We start from the raw sequence: 13,271 nt of genomic DNA on the forward strand, positions 1-13,271 counted from the left end.
CATCATGGCAAATCAGGGAGGAGACATCTTCACCCATGTATCCAAGGAGGACAGATTGGATGGAAACAACTATTCACTTTGGTCCTTCATGATGAAGAATATGCTTGTGGCGAAAAATCTTTGGGATTATGTCAGTGGAGAAGAAGCTAGACCTGGAGTTGTGGCTCCTGCTACTCCTCCTCCAGGGGGAACAACGGGCACCTCAGCCTGCTCCACCTCAGTCACTTCCCCAAAGAATAGCAGCTCAAAAAGCATGGGATACACGGGATGCATAGGCTTTGTCGCTTATTACATTGGCAGTTCAGCGGTCAATCATCCCCCACATTTGTTTGACATCTTCTTCACGAGAAGCTTGGCTAACTTTGGAGCAAATGTTTGCAGGCAAGAATGAGACTCGCATTTCTTTCTTAAAGAAAGAGCTAGAGACATTGAAAATGGATGAAGGTGATTCTATTCAGGATCACTTGAACAAAATTCAGGACTTGCGAGAGCAACTCATGAATGTTGATGAGTACTATTCGGATGCATAGATGATATCTACCACTTTAAACTCATTACCTCATTCATACTTGGATTTTCATACGGCCTTAAACCTCACCATGAGGATTGCCGCGTAGCCAATCACTTTTCTTCAGTTAGTCAGTTTGCTTCTAGAGGAGGAGCAAACAAGGAGAAATAGTGGTGTGGATGCTATAGCCTCTGAGCAGGCTTTTATGGCTAGACAGAAGGGCAAAGGCAGCCAAGTGAAAAATGTTCGCAGAGTTTTGGGACTTCTAGCATATCACAAGCAAATAAAAAACAAAGGGGCGCGCAAGCCAAAAAGGGCAAATGCCATTATTGCAAGAAGCCAGGCCACTACATCACTGAGTGCAGAAAGCGTATTGCCAAGGAAAAGGAGTCAGGAATGTTTGTTTCTGATGCTCCTTCCACTGCTATTGAGTCCACGTCCTTTGTTGTAGACAAGGACTATTGCTTTTACACATGCAGTTATGACACCTCTTGGGTTGATAAAGTATTTAGCTCTACTGAGGATGCAGGCACTTGGTTCTTTGACAGTGGTGCTTTGAGAAATATTACATCTCACAGAGATTTATTTGCTTCTGTTGGTGCAGCTCCAGTTGGAAAGTCTGTACAGTGTGCCAACAATGCATCATACCCTGTTCGAGGTATTGGGGAGATTGTGCTCATAGCCATTGATGGCTCTATTCTCCACCTACAGGATACTTTATTTGCGCTAGACATAAAGAAGAATTTTCTCTCTATTTCTTCTTTGGTACGTTGTGGATTGCAGGTCACATTTGATGATGACAGATGCATGGTGAGAGACAAAGAACACATGACTTTGGTCTTGACAAGCACTTTATGTCATGGGTTATACGAGTTGGATGCTCTTTCAGTTGATCAGTCAGCATACTTGGCATCCACTCTTACTCTTGCTATGATACACGTAGAGTTATGGCATGCTAGGATGGGGCATGTGAACTTTGGCAGCTTGATGTTCTTACAGCGTACGCAGATGCTAGATGGATTACCTCTACTAGAGAGACCACTTGAGCACTTGTGCGAAGGATGTATTTTGGGAAAAATGCATCGTGTTTCCTTTCCCCGTGATGTTGCTTTTAGAGCAACAACCAGGTTGCAGTTAGTGCATTCAGATGTATGTGGACCTATGTAGACAAAGTCATTGGGAGGATGTTACTATTTTGTGACTTTTATTGATGACTTTACTCGATTTTGTTGGGTCTACTCTTTGGTTAAAAAGTCAGAAGTGTATGGTGCATTCTTGACTTTTATTGCACTTGTTGAAAACCAGTCTGGTTGTAAAATTAAGACTCTCCGTTCGGACCAAGGGGGGGAACACATGTTCTCTATGCTGAATTCTTTTCTAAAGCAGAAGGGCATTGTCCATCAGTACACTATTGCTTATACTCCACAACAGAATGGGGTTGCAGAGAGGAAGAATAAGTCACTCATAGAGATGGCTAGATGTATGTTGAAGGCAAAGAGCTTGCCTCACAGTTTTTGGATGGAAGCTGTCATGTGTGCTTGCCATGTTTTGAATAGATGCCCCACCAAAGCTTTGAAGAAAATTACACCTTTTGAGGCTTGGAACAGCCGAAAACCTTCTGTTGGACACTTTCGTACCTTTGGGTGCCTTGCATATGCATATATTTCAAAGGTACTCATAAAAAATTTGGATGACAAGGCTGTCAAATGCATTTTTGTGGGATATAGCAGTGAGAGCAAAGGCTAAGACTTTATGATCCTGTTTCTAAAAAGGTGTTTGTCAGTAGGGATGTACTGTTTGATGAAAAATCAGAATTGTCACTGGCTGGTTTAGACACATATCAAGCTGCTCGTGATGTATTTGAAGGGCTGCTGCCCATTACATTTGGTGATTCAACTGGAGTTTCAGCATGTGAACTCAATGTTCAGCCAGCTGCTCCTTTGGAAAATGCAGAAAATCAGCCACTGGCTGATCTGAATATTCAACAAAGTGCTAAAACTGAAATTCAGCAAGAGCTTATGCACAGTCAAGAGGCAAGACAAACGCCTAGATGGTATTTACAGACTATGAAAGATAGTCATCTGGATGCACCCATGGCTGGTCGTACTAGAAGGCAAGCTCGTATGCATGATATTGCACATACCATGGAGTTCGTTATGGTAGAAAGCACCCTTTATGATGAGGAGCTTGAATGTTTTGAGGATGCACAACAGAGTATGCATTGGATGGCAGCAATGAAAGCTGAATTGGATTCTATCACTAAGAATCAAACATGGGATTTGGTGTCTTTGCCATTTGGGAAGAAAGCCATTGGAACAAAATGGGTCTACAAGCTAAAACGGAATGTAGATGGATCCATTGACAAATACAAGGCAAGGCTTGTAGCTAAAGGCTATGCACAGAAGAAAGGCATTGACTATGAGGAGACATTTCCTCCTAGTTTCCGCATGACGACCATCAGGTCTATGGTTGCTTTGGCTGCTCATTATGGATGGACTGTGCATCACTTGGATATTAAAACTGCATTTTTACATGGGGAACTTCATGCCGAAGTATATGTATAGCAGCCCATTGGTTTTGTAGTTGAGGGCTTGGAACACTTGGTTTGCAAGCTGAAAAAAGCTTTGTATGCTTTGAAACAAGCTCCTAGAGCTTGGTATGCAAAGATAGATGCTTTTTTTCTTAGCCAAGGGTTCATAAATAGCTCATCTGAGTCTACCCGTTACGTATGTAAAGAGGGGGAATCCATGCTGATCATGTCTTTATGTTGATGATCTCTTACTTACAGGGACACATGCTGATCAGGTTTCAGCATTTACACAAAATTTGTAGCAAACTTTTGACATATCAGACTTGGGGTCTTTGCATTACTACTTGGGCATTCAGTTTATACATGATGCTAGAGGTATTGGGTTATCACAGTCAAGATACATCGGTAAACTTTTTGAAAAGTTTGGCTTACAGGATTGCAAACTAGTTTGTACACCAATGGAACTTGGACTAAAACTGTCATTATATGATGACAGTGATTTGTTTGATATACACACATATGCTCCAGCAGTTGGATGTCTTATTTACTTATGCAACACTAGGCCGGACATACAGTTTGCAGTTTCAGCCCTGAGTAGATATATGCATCAGCCACGCATGTCACATTGGCAAGCTGTTAAGCGTGTCTTCCATTACTTGCAGGGTACTAGATCTCTTGGATTGCTTTACGCCAAGGAGGGACCACAGCAGTTACATGCTTACAGTGATTCTGATTGGGCTGGTGATTATGATTCACGTCACTCCACTAGTGGCAATTGTTTCTTTCTTGGCTCGTCTTGCATATCTTGGCTTAGTAAGAAACAATCTACTATTGCCACATCGTCATGTGAAGTTGAATACAAGGGAGTTGTCACTACCACAATTGAATGCGTATGGATTAGATACTTGTTAGCTGATCTAGATGTATCTGTTACGGAGCCTACTCCTTTGTTCACTGATAGTCAGAGTGCCATTGCAGTGGCACGGAACCCAGTGCTTCATGTACGCACGAAACACATTGAGATACATTATCACTTTGTCAAAGAGAGGCTACATGCAAGTGGTATCAGCCTTGTCTATTGTCCTACCACAGTAATGTAGCAGACATCTTCACCAAAGCTCTTCCTCGTGAAAAATTTGAAGCATTTCGCCATGCTTTAAATTTGATCTCCTTTGGTGGTGGATGATTCTCATACTCTTGATCACTCTTCACTCCAGGGGGGTTTGTTGGGTATTTCACTCACGCCTCACTTACACCTATGCTCACATAGGAACGTTGGTGATCAATAGGACACTGGGGTGTTGTGCTAAGAATTGCTCTTAGCCACTTAAACAGCCCCAAAACATGCTTATTTTAGGCTTATTTTAGCCAAAACCCTAAAACGGGGAGCGGATTGAGAGAGTTAAGTGGGAGAGGATCTAGAACCCTAATTTTCTATAAATTGGCAGCCAACCCTCCACTCTTTCCTCAATCTCGTTTTTGCATGTTTTTGGTGTTATCAGCTTGCTGCCCACACCCCGTTCGTGGATGACATCTCAGCCCTTGCTGTCCATCACTGTTCCCTACAGTTTGGCGCCTGTTTTCAGCCCTCCATACGCTGATTGTTGTTGTTTCTGCCTGGCGATTGACTGCTAATAATCTGCACTACTGTCGTACAGCCTGGCACGTCAGCAAACTACTGCATTTGCAGGCCTCAGCTGCCGCTCTGATACTTTTCTCTCTCCTGCTGTAGTCGCTGCAGTTTTTCTCTCTCCTATAGATTGTCTTGCCTGCATTTTTAGTATTTCTCTCTCCTCATTGTTGTCTACATCAGATCCAGCTTCTCACTGCTCCGTTTGCTGGTGTTCAACATCCAGAGGCTACCTTGCTGCGATTCGGGATCCGTTCGGAGTACGACACTCTCTCCTGCTCATTACCCCTACCGTGATTCTTGAGATACAGGAGTTCCAAGTTCAGTATTCATTCACTGCATAGTGTGTTTGCTGCATGAGCATCGTATTATTAGTAGTAATATCATTTTATTTATAAATTGTGTTCATTGCCTCTGAGTTACCCTAACCCTAACCTTGACTGTGTTCTTTTATCAGTCTGTGCTTTGTTGTATGGTTTTTGTTTATGCTTCTATGTTAGGGTATTTTCTTTACATGGTATCAGAGCCTGGTACTCTCTGAGAAACCTAGGCCTTTAATCTGAGAGTTCTTCGTAAGAAGCAAGAACAACAGTAGGTTCAAATGACTTCGAACACATCAACACCGATTTTGTCTCTAGAACAGCCTATGCCGAGAACCGAGCGAGAGTGGGCCGATCAGCTTGCTCCACAAAGTTCTGATATGGTGGAAGATACATCTGAGTACATGGAAGAAAAGATAGGCAAGTTGACCTCTGAAGAATATAAATTGATCATAGCCTATCGACGAAAGAAGATTGAGGAGCTCGACCGAAGGATTGCCCTTCAAGAAAAGCTTCTGAATGAAGGTATGCATGATTTTCACTCTTCAGATGTTGCGCATAAGTTTGATGATGTTGCAGGGCCGTCGAGATCTCCATCAGGGATGGGCCCTCCTCTTGGAGAGTAAGATCCGGAGTATTTTTCATTTTTCCAGACTCTTCCGTCCTCTCCAGTGCAAGGTACTTTTGATTCGTATTTTGTGCCTTCTTCTTTTACCTCTTCTGTTTTGCAATATACTGGTAGAGATTATGTGGAAGAAAGAGTCCAGTCTTTTGACTACGGAAAAGGTCCTCTTGTGAGGACCAATTCTTGTATGTTAACACACGTCGCGGGGATTATAAGAAAAAGTCAGGTACCTCTTCTTTTGCCCTTCTTTTCCGTCTACTTCACATAATCAGAATGAATTTGGTGTTCCTTTCACTTCATTACATGGTGCATCATCATCTTCACAGTTTCATTTCAGTCTTTAAATGATAAAAATGAACAAAAAGAATCTGCACCTCATACACCTCACTTTCAAAACCCACCCATCCCGCCGCATTCTTCTGTTGCTTCACCACTTCCATTTACACCATTTACATTTCCATTTCAGACATCTCATGTCACACCGCACATCACATTGGGGGTTGTGGAAACATAGGCACATCCTTTAGGACCTCATCCTTCTCTTAGCTGGGTGGTGTTCCACCTACCTCATACACACTTTCGGGATCATTGCAGCCTGGGTATCCCACTCAGTCTCTCCCGAGTGTGGATCAGTTGCCTCCACAGTTTGCTTCCATGGCATTGCCTAGTGGATCTTCTGGTCATCCTGCTGTGTCCTAGCCTCACTTTGGACACGGCAAGTCTCCATCTACACCTGCGCCTTATGGAAACATTCATGTTCCAGTGCCTCCGTATCAATCGGCACTTATTGGACACTCACAGTCTACTTCTGCCTATCCACCTCTTCCCCCTCCCTCTTACTCTTATCAGACACACATACCTCCATCTTTTCCACCATCATCTTACACCACCTACTCGACATCTCATGGTTCTAGCTCATCTTCTGCCAAGAATGCATTTAATGATAAGACTCGTTTTAACGGGTCAAACTTTACTACTTGGTCGAATTTGATGAGACATGTCCTTGACTCACACAACCTATGGGATCTTGTGCAGGGGTTGGAACCCCAACCCGATCCCGCATTTGTTCCATATGAGGTCGTCCGCTCATGGAAGGCTAGAAATGTCTCCGCTATTGTCGAGTTGATACAGGGCTTATTGCCTGAGTTTCATTCTCAGCTTCAGCATTTTGACTTAGCGTCAAAGCGATGGGCACACTTGACTGACCGCTATGCGGCTCGGGATAGGACCCGTTGTATTAATCTTGACCATGAGCTTCAGCTTTTCAAAATCACTGAGTGACCGGGATGACTTGAAAGTCAAGTTGGCTGAGTATCGACGTCTCCTCACTGAATTCTCCACTACGGGGACTCCCAAGTCCTCTGACGATCAGATCACATTGTTCCTAAATAAACTTCCCAAGAAATACTTCAATTTTGTGGAAGGAATAGTTTCAAAGCCTACCATGTCTACATTCTATGAATTTAAGTATCAGCTATTGCGTTACGCACAGTTGTTCAATCAGTTTCATATGAATTCCTCTTCAGAGGGGGCTCTTCTTGCTCATTCTCAGAAAGGGTAACAAGGGAAGGGCAAACCAAACCAAACCTCCACTCAAAATCAAAATTAAACTCAAAAGCTAAATCAATTTGGGGATTCTCAAGGAAATTCTCAGTCACAACTTAAACCAGGGTGGCAGAATGTACCTAAAAAGAATAGATATTGTCAACATTGTCAAAAGGCTGGTCATTTTGACGACGAGTGTCGAAAGGCACGAGGCACAGCACCAAAACCTAAGTCTCATACTCCTGCCCCTCAGTCGGACAATCCCCAGCAGGGGAGGCAAGGTGATGGCAAGGGGCAGTTTAAAGGTCAGACTCACACTGCCACTGCACAGCCATCTCAGTCGACAACATTCTCAACTCCAAAGGGCTTGTCTGACTGGTCTGCAGAGGCCCACATCGTCTCCGTAGAGACATCCAATGCAAGTCTCGTTCACATCTGTGAGTTGCCTCTTGACGAGATTACTGTAGAGGCCCACTTATCACAGCCGAGCACTTCAGCTCCAGTTTGGATTGTGGACAGTGGAGCTACACATCACATGACTCCTATAGAGGACATTTTCCGTACCTGAGCCCCTGCAGCCGGGCTGGTCGTGTAGGAAACAACTCCTCGGTCAAGATTCAGACTCAAGGTTGCGCCAATTTTTCCACTGACAAGGGTCCGGATCTGGCTTCGCTCGACAATGTATATCATGTCCCTCAGCTTGGGGTGAACTTGTTATTTGTTCAGCAGCTTTGCCGGTTGGGGCGAGCAGTTTTCTTTACAGCGACCATAGTCGAGGTCCTTGACTCTCAGACTAATTTAGTGATTGCTCGCGGTGAGGCACAACCTAATGGCCTATACCACATGACTCACTTTCTCACCGAGCTAACTGCCGAGGGCTTTGTGTTCCGTAGCTTCCAGGCCTTAGCCACATCTTGGGAGTCTACGCACAATGAGTGTCTTTGGCATTTTCGCTTAGGGCATCTTGGTTATGACTCACTTTATGAGTTTTCACGCCGTGAGTTGGTTGAGGGCCTTCCACGCCTGAAGCTAGCTTGAGATATTTGTAAAGCCTGTCAGCTTGGAAAGCAGCACCGTAACCCATTTCCTCAGCAGTCTACACGTAGAGTTGAGGAGCCTCTTAGATTGATTCACGTTGATCTTTGTGGGTCGATATCCACTGCCGCTTTGAACGGTGCGTTATACTTCTTTTTGATAGTGGATGATCATTCTCGATACATGTGGGTGTACTTCCTCAAGCATAAGTCAGATGCTTTCACATATTTTTTTGCTTGGGTGCTGTTGGTTCATAACCAGACTGGTCGTCGTGTCAGGTGCATGAGGAGTGATAGCGGTGGTGAGTTTATCTCCCACGAGTTTTCCAAGTTTCTACAGAAGTATGGCATTTCTCGCCAGCTCACCTCTACCAACTCACATCTACCAACTCCCCCTCTCAGAATGGAGTCGTAGAGCGTAGGAACCGCACAATCACGGAAATAGCACGCTCTATGCTGTTCGCAGCAGAGCTTCCTGAGCACCTTTGGGTCGAGGATGTTAACACTTCGGTGTACATCCTCAACCGGTGCTGCACGACTATGGCTCTTCCTCAGAAGACCCCGTATGAGGCATTTTTTGGCTCTCGGCCTGTTATTTCCCATTTCAGAGTCTTCGGGTGTCGTGCGTACACACATACGCCTGATGACAAGATAGGTAAGCTTACCACTTCGGATCAGACACGGCCAGTGGCCACGCCTCTTGATCTTACTATCCACTTGTCGAAGGATACCCTAGGACAGCCCTTAGATGCATACACCTATCGTTCTGTTGTAGGAAAACTTCTTTGATTAATTCACACTAGGCCAGATTTAGCTTACTCAGTTAGCATATTCAGTCAGTATTTCACAGCACCTAGGATGTCACATTGGATTTCATGTCTTCGTGTGTTGCGTTACTTGCGGTGTACTTTTTCTTATGGCTTGACATATGGTTCTAGTTTATGTTTGCAGGGGTACACTAATTCTGATTGGGCAGGAGATCCTGACACCCGGCGTTTCCGTGTCGGCTACCTCTTTACCTTGGGCATGGCCCCCATTTCTTGGTCCAATCGTAAGCAAGAGATGGTGGCGGCTTCCATCGCCGAGGGTGAGTATCGGGCTCTCTTCGATGGCACCACCGAGGCCATCTTTTTGAGGAGTTTACTGGCAGCGCTTTATTTTTCACGTGACTCTCCCACAGTTGTCTACTATGACAACCAGAGTGCCATTGCCCTTGCGGGCAATCTGATCATCACACCACAGACACGACATGTGGGAGTCCACTTCCACTTTTCCAGAGAGCAGGTTGAGCTAGGCACTATTCGCCTAGAGTTTGTGCCTTCATTAGATAATTTTGCAGATATCTTGACCAAAGCGGTCAACCGGCCGGTTCTTTAGTACCTGCTACCCAGGACTGGCTTGGGTACACCCTCCTCTACTTCTTCAGCTTGACAGGGAGAGGGTGCTTCCCTCTTGCTTTCCCTTCCAGTTTGAGAGGGGGCGGTTTCTACTCTTGATTGTGATAGTGATGATGCTTACAATTTTTAGACATTACCTTCACTTATTCTTTTATATTGTATTATGGGCATTTTTAACTTCATCCGCACCGTCAAGATGACCTGATTGTAAAAGGGCACTTGGACAAGTGAACAATTCCCCTGCGAGGGCACTGTCCTAGTGGCACCGTTGCATAGCATATTGCATGAGCATGACATCTTGCATCTCCCTTTGCATTACTCCATGCATTGGCATTCTGTTCATGTAAATATGTATCTGTGTGCATTTATCCCTTTTCAGTCTTTTGGAGTGGTCGACTCTAGGATCTACCATATTCGTAGTATAATACATGGCAGTTCTCCTAACGGCAGTTTCCCTACCCTTGCTTGCTTGCTTGTTTTGCTTGTCTTGCTAAGCCCACTATCCTCTTTTTAACCTTTCCACATATTCACCACATGATTGGCACATACACACACTTGTTCTCATCCTTAGGCACTTATCCTAGTCAGTGCGAGGGATTGGTTTGCTAGTTTTATGCTTGACTTGGGTTTAAAACTCTCTTTATCTTTTCCTATCTGTTACTTAATTGGCCGCGGCCCTAATATTACTTATGTATTTTCAAAACATTTCAAAAAAAATAAAAATCCATTGATTCCATCCGCCTTTGTAGGACTTGGTAGGCCCTTGGGCAGTCGCCGAGCACCCTTGTTCTGATGCCCTGGCCTCTCTGGGGTGATCACTTGGGCTCCCTTGGTAAGATAACCATCGCCTTTGTAGTCTTGGTAGGTCACTGGGCATCCGACGTGCACCCTTTGTCTGATACCCTGGCTGCTTTGGGGTGGGATGCCTTGGGGTAAATCAAAATTTAGGCAGGCCTACTTTTCTCGCTCTATTTTGGGCTTGAGAGGGGGTGTTGTGCTAAGAATTGCTCTTAGCCACTTAAACAGCCCCAAAACATGCTTATTTTAGGCTTATCTTAGCCAAAACCCTAAAACGGGGAGTGGATCGAGAGAGTTAAGTGGGAGAGGATCTAGAACCCTAATTTTCTATAAAGTGGCAGCTAGCCCTCCACTCTTTCCTCAATCTCGTTTTTGCAGGTTTCAGGTGTTATCAGCTTGTTGCCCACACCCCCTTCACAGAGGACATCTTAGCCCTTGTTGTCCATCACTGTTTCCTACAGTCTGGCATCTGTTTCCAGCCCTCCACAAGCTGATTGCTGCTGTTTCTGTCTGGTGACTGACTGTTGATCATCTGCACTGCTGTCGTACAGCCTGCCACGTCAGCAAACTGCTGCGTTTGCAAGCCCCAGCTGCGGCCCTGACAGTTCTCTCTCTCCTGTTGCAGTCACTGCAGTTTTTCTCTCTCCTGCAGGCTATCCTGTCTGTGTTTTTTTTCTTTCTCTCTCCTTACTGCTGTCTACATCAGATCCAGCTTCTCACTACTGTGTTTGCTGGTGTTCGACATCCCGAGATTGCCTTGCTGCGATTCGGAATCCGTTCGGAGTACGACACACTCTCCTGCTCATTACCCCTGCCCTGATCCTTGAGATACAGAAGTTCGAGGTTCACTATTCATTCACTGCATAGTGTGCTTGCTGCATGAGCATCGTATTATTAGTAGTCATATCATTTTATTTATTAATTGTGTTAATTGTCTCTGAGTTACCCTAACCCTAACCCTAACTGTGTTCTTTTATCAGTCTGTGCTTTGTCGTACGGTTTCTGTTTATGCTTCTGTGTTAGGGTATTTTCTTTACATGGGGCACTTTTTACTCTCGATAGGAGATGTTTTTTCCCCGAGACTTATGGTATTATTTCGTATGTGCTTATGGCACACACTTACAGGCACTTATCGTGTTCGGGTATGAACACCCTCTACAACCCTAAGGTTTAAGGGTTGTACCTTGTACTTTTAGTTTACACTCTTTCAGTCTATTGCATTGGGTGTCGTGCTTCACTCTCATACTGTCTACTGAGTTTCTGTGCTGAGCTTTGATCATGTCCTCTCTCACAGCTAGAATAGTGCCAGCTGTTCTGGAGGATATTGGAGGACAGCTTTAGACCAAGAAAGATTTCACTCTTTCTTTGGTTACTAGCACACAAGAGTTTAGCAATGGGTACATGGCTTGGCTATGGTAGAGAACCTATTCCTTGTGCTAGATGTGGAGAGCGTGAAGAGACTCAGAGGCATTGCTTATGGGATTGCCCATGGGCTCAAGAGGTTTGGAGGAGAGCCTTTAGGATGGTGTTTCATGGCACTGCAGATTCTATGATTACTATATGGGGGACAATTGCATGGGTCACTGACAAAGGTTGAGCTTGTGGGTATGAGGATGTACAGGGATGTCAGGCGTATCTCATCTTGGGGAAGCTTGTGAGTAGAACTTTCATGCCCGATTTCTCATAGACAATAAGGACTTAGGGACATTGTCACATATAGGAGTTCATAGCTAGCACTATTGCATGGTACATATGGACAGCCAGATGTAGCCAAGCTATTGATTTATTGGACACATCTATTGCAGAGACTCTTTCCAAGATCTGGAAAAAGATTGCATACTCTTCGTGGGAGATGGAAGAGAACATAGGGTAGCTTAGAGACAAGGAAGAGGAGAGATGTTTTTCTCAGGTCACAGGATTCTGGCACATTTTTCCTCTTCTAGACCCACATGGTTTGGCATTATAGACCTCCCGACTGGCTATTCACTCAAGCTTTGTGATAAGACTTCACCTTGTTATATAATTCTTGATATGGAAGTCCCTTGGCTGGCTGCTTTGTAACTGGGTTTTTGCCTTGGGACACTTTGTTCTGAGGTGTGTTAATAGAATTTCACTTTTCTCTGGAAAGAAAAAGATTATCAGAGCCTTTAAGCTTATCACATCAGTTGAACAACAAGGAGGTGCCATTGTAGAGGATAAGAAGTGAAGATGAAGAAAAGAAAACACACAGAGTACTGCCCAAAAAGCACTCAGCAAGAGTTTGCACATAGTGTCATGTAACAGCTGATCACAATATGACTGCTGAAAAGGGATGAAATAGGTGAAGAACAGACCAGAGGCAGCCAGGAAAGATCAAACAGTGTACTCAGCCTCAGAATACTGTTGACCAACCTGGAGAGGATCAGAAACCTGGAAACATGTGACTGCTGTAGCAAAGACACAGAGATTGCAGGCATTAAATGCTGTTGTACAGCAGGTAGAACAGGTGATCAAGCTGGATGAAGATCCAAGACAGGTAAACACATTCAGGCAGAGAATGGACCAGTTTGGTCCAGCAGATGGTCATCTAGGCTGGAGATGGATTGCAGCAGTCAGGAAAAGAAGATCAGCAGCAGTGGAAAGTGAAGGCAGACCTGCAGCAACAGAAAACAGCACCAAGATCCTTAAGTTCAAATTTGATAGTCCTATGACTACAACACAGGATCAGAGGGAAGGCTATGGTCTGCTGGGAGAAGATCTCAAAAATGTTGGAACTTGGAAGGAATCTTATCCAATCAAGCTCATTCTTAAGGCAGTTTGATATTTTTAGATATTGAATATTCATGCCAACTGTGATTAATCAAAGGAACGGAACTACTCGTAAATTCCATGCAGTGTTATTCTT

General features: G+C 44.4%; 1 protein-coding gene across 1 annotated transcript in view; it reads left to right on the plus strand.

Moving 5' to 3' along the window:
* Nucleotides 1–13,271, plus strand: part of LOC148036661 (uncharacterized) — a 79,261-nt gene that overhangs the window by 22,918 nt on the left and 43,072 nt on the right. The gene's annotated exons all lie outside the window — the stretch shown is intronic.

This window comes from Lygodium microphyllum, chromosome 5 (assembly GCF_053477565.2).
Source record: "Lygodium microphyllum isolate KBCC chromosome 5, Lygodium_microphyllum_v1.1.10, whole genome shotgun sequence".
In the NCBI taxonomy this organism is placed as follows: Eukaryota; Viridiplantae; Streptophyta; class Polypodiopsida; order Schizaeales; family Lygodiaceae; genus Lygodium; species Lygodium microphyllum.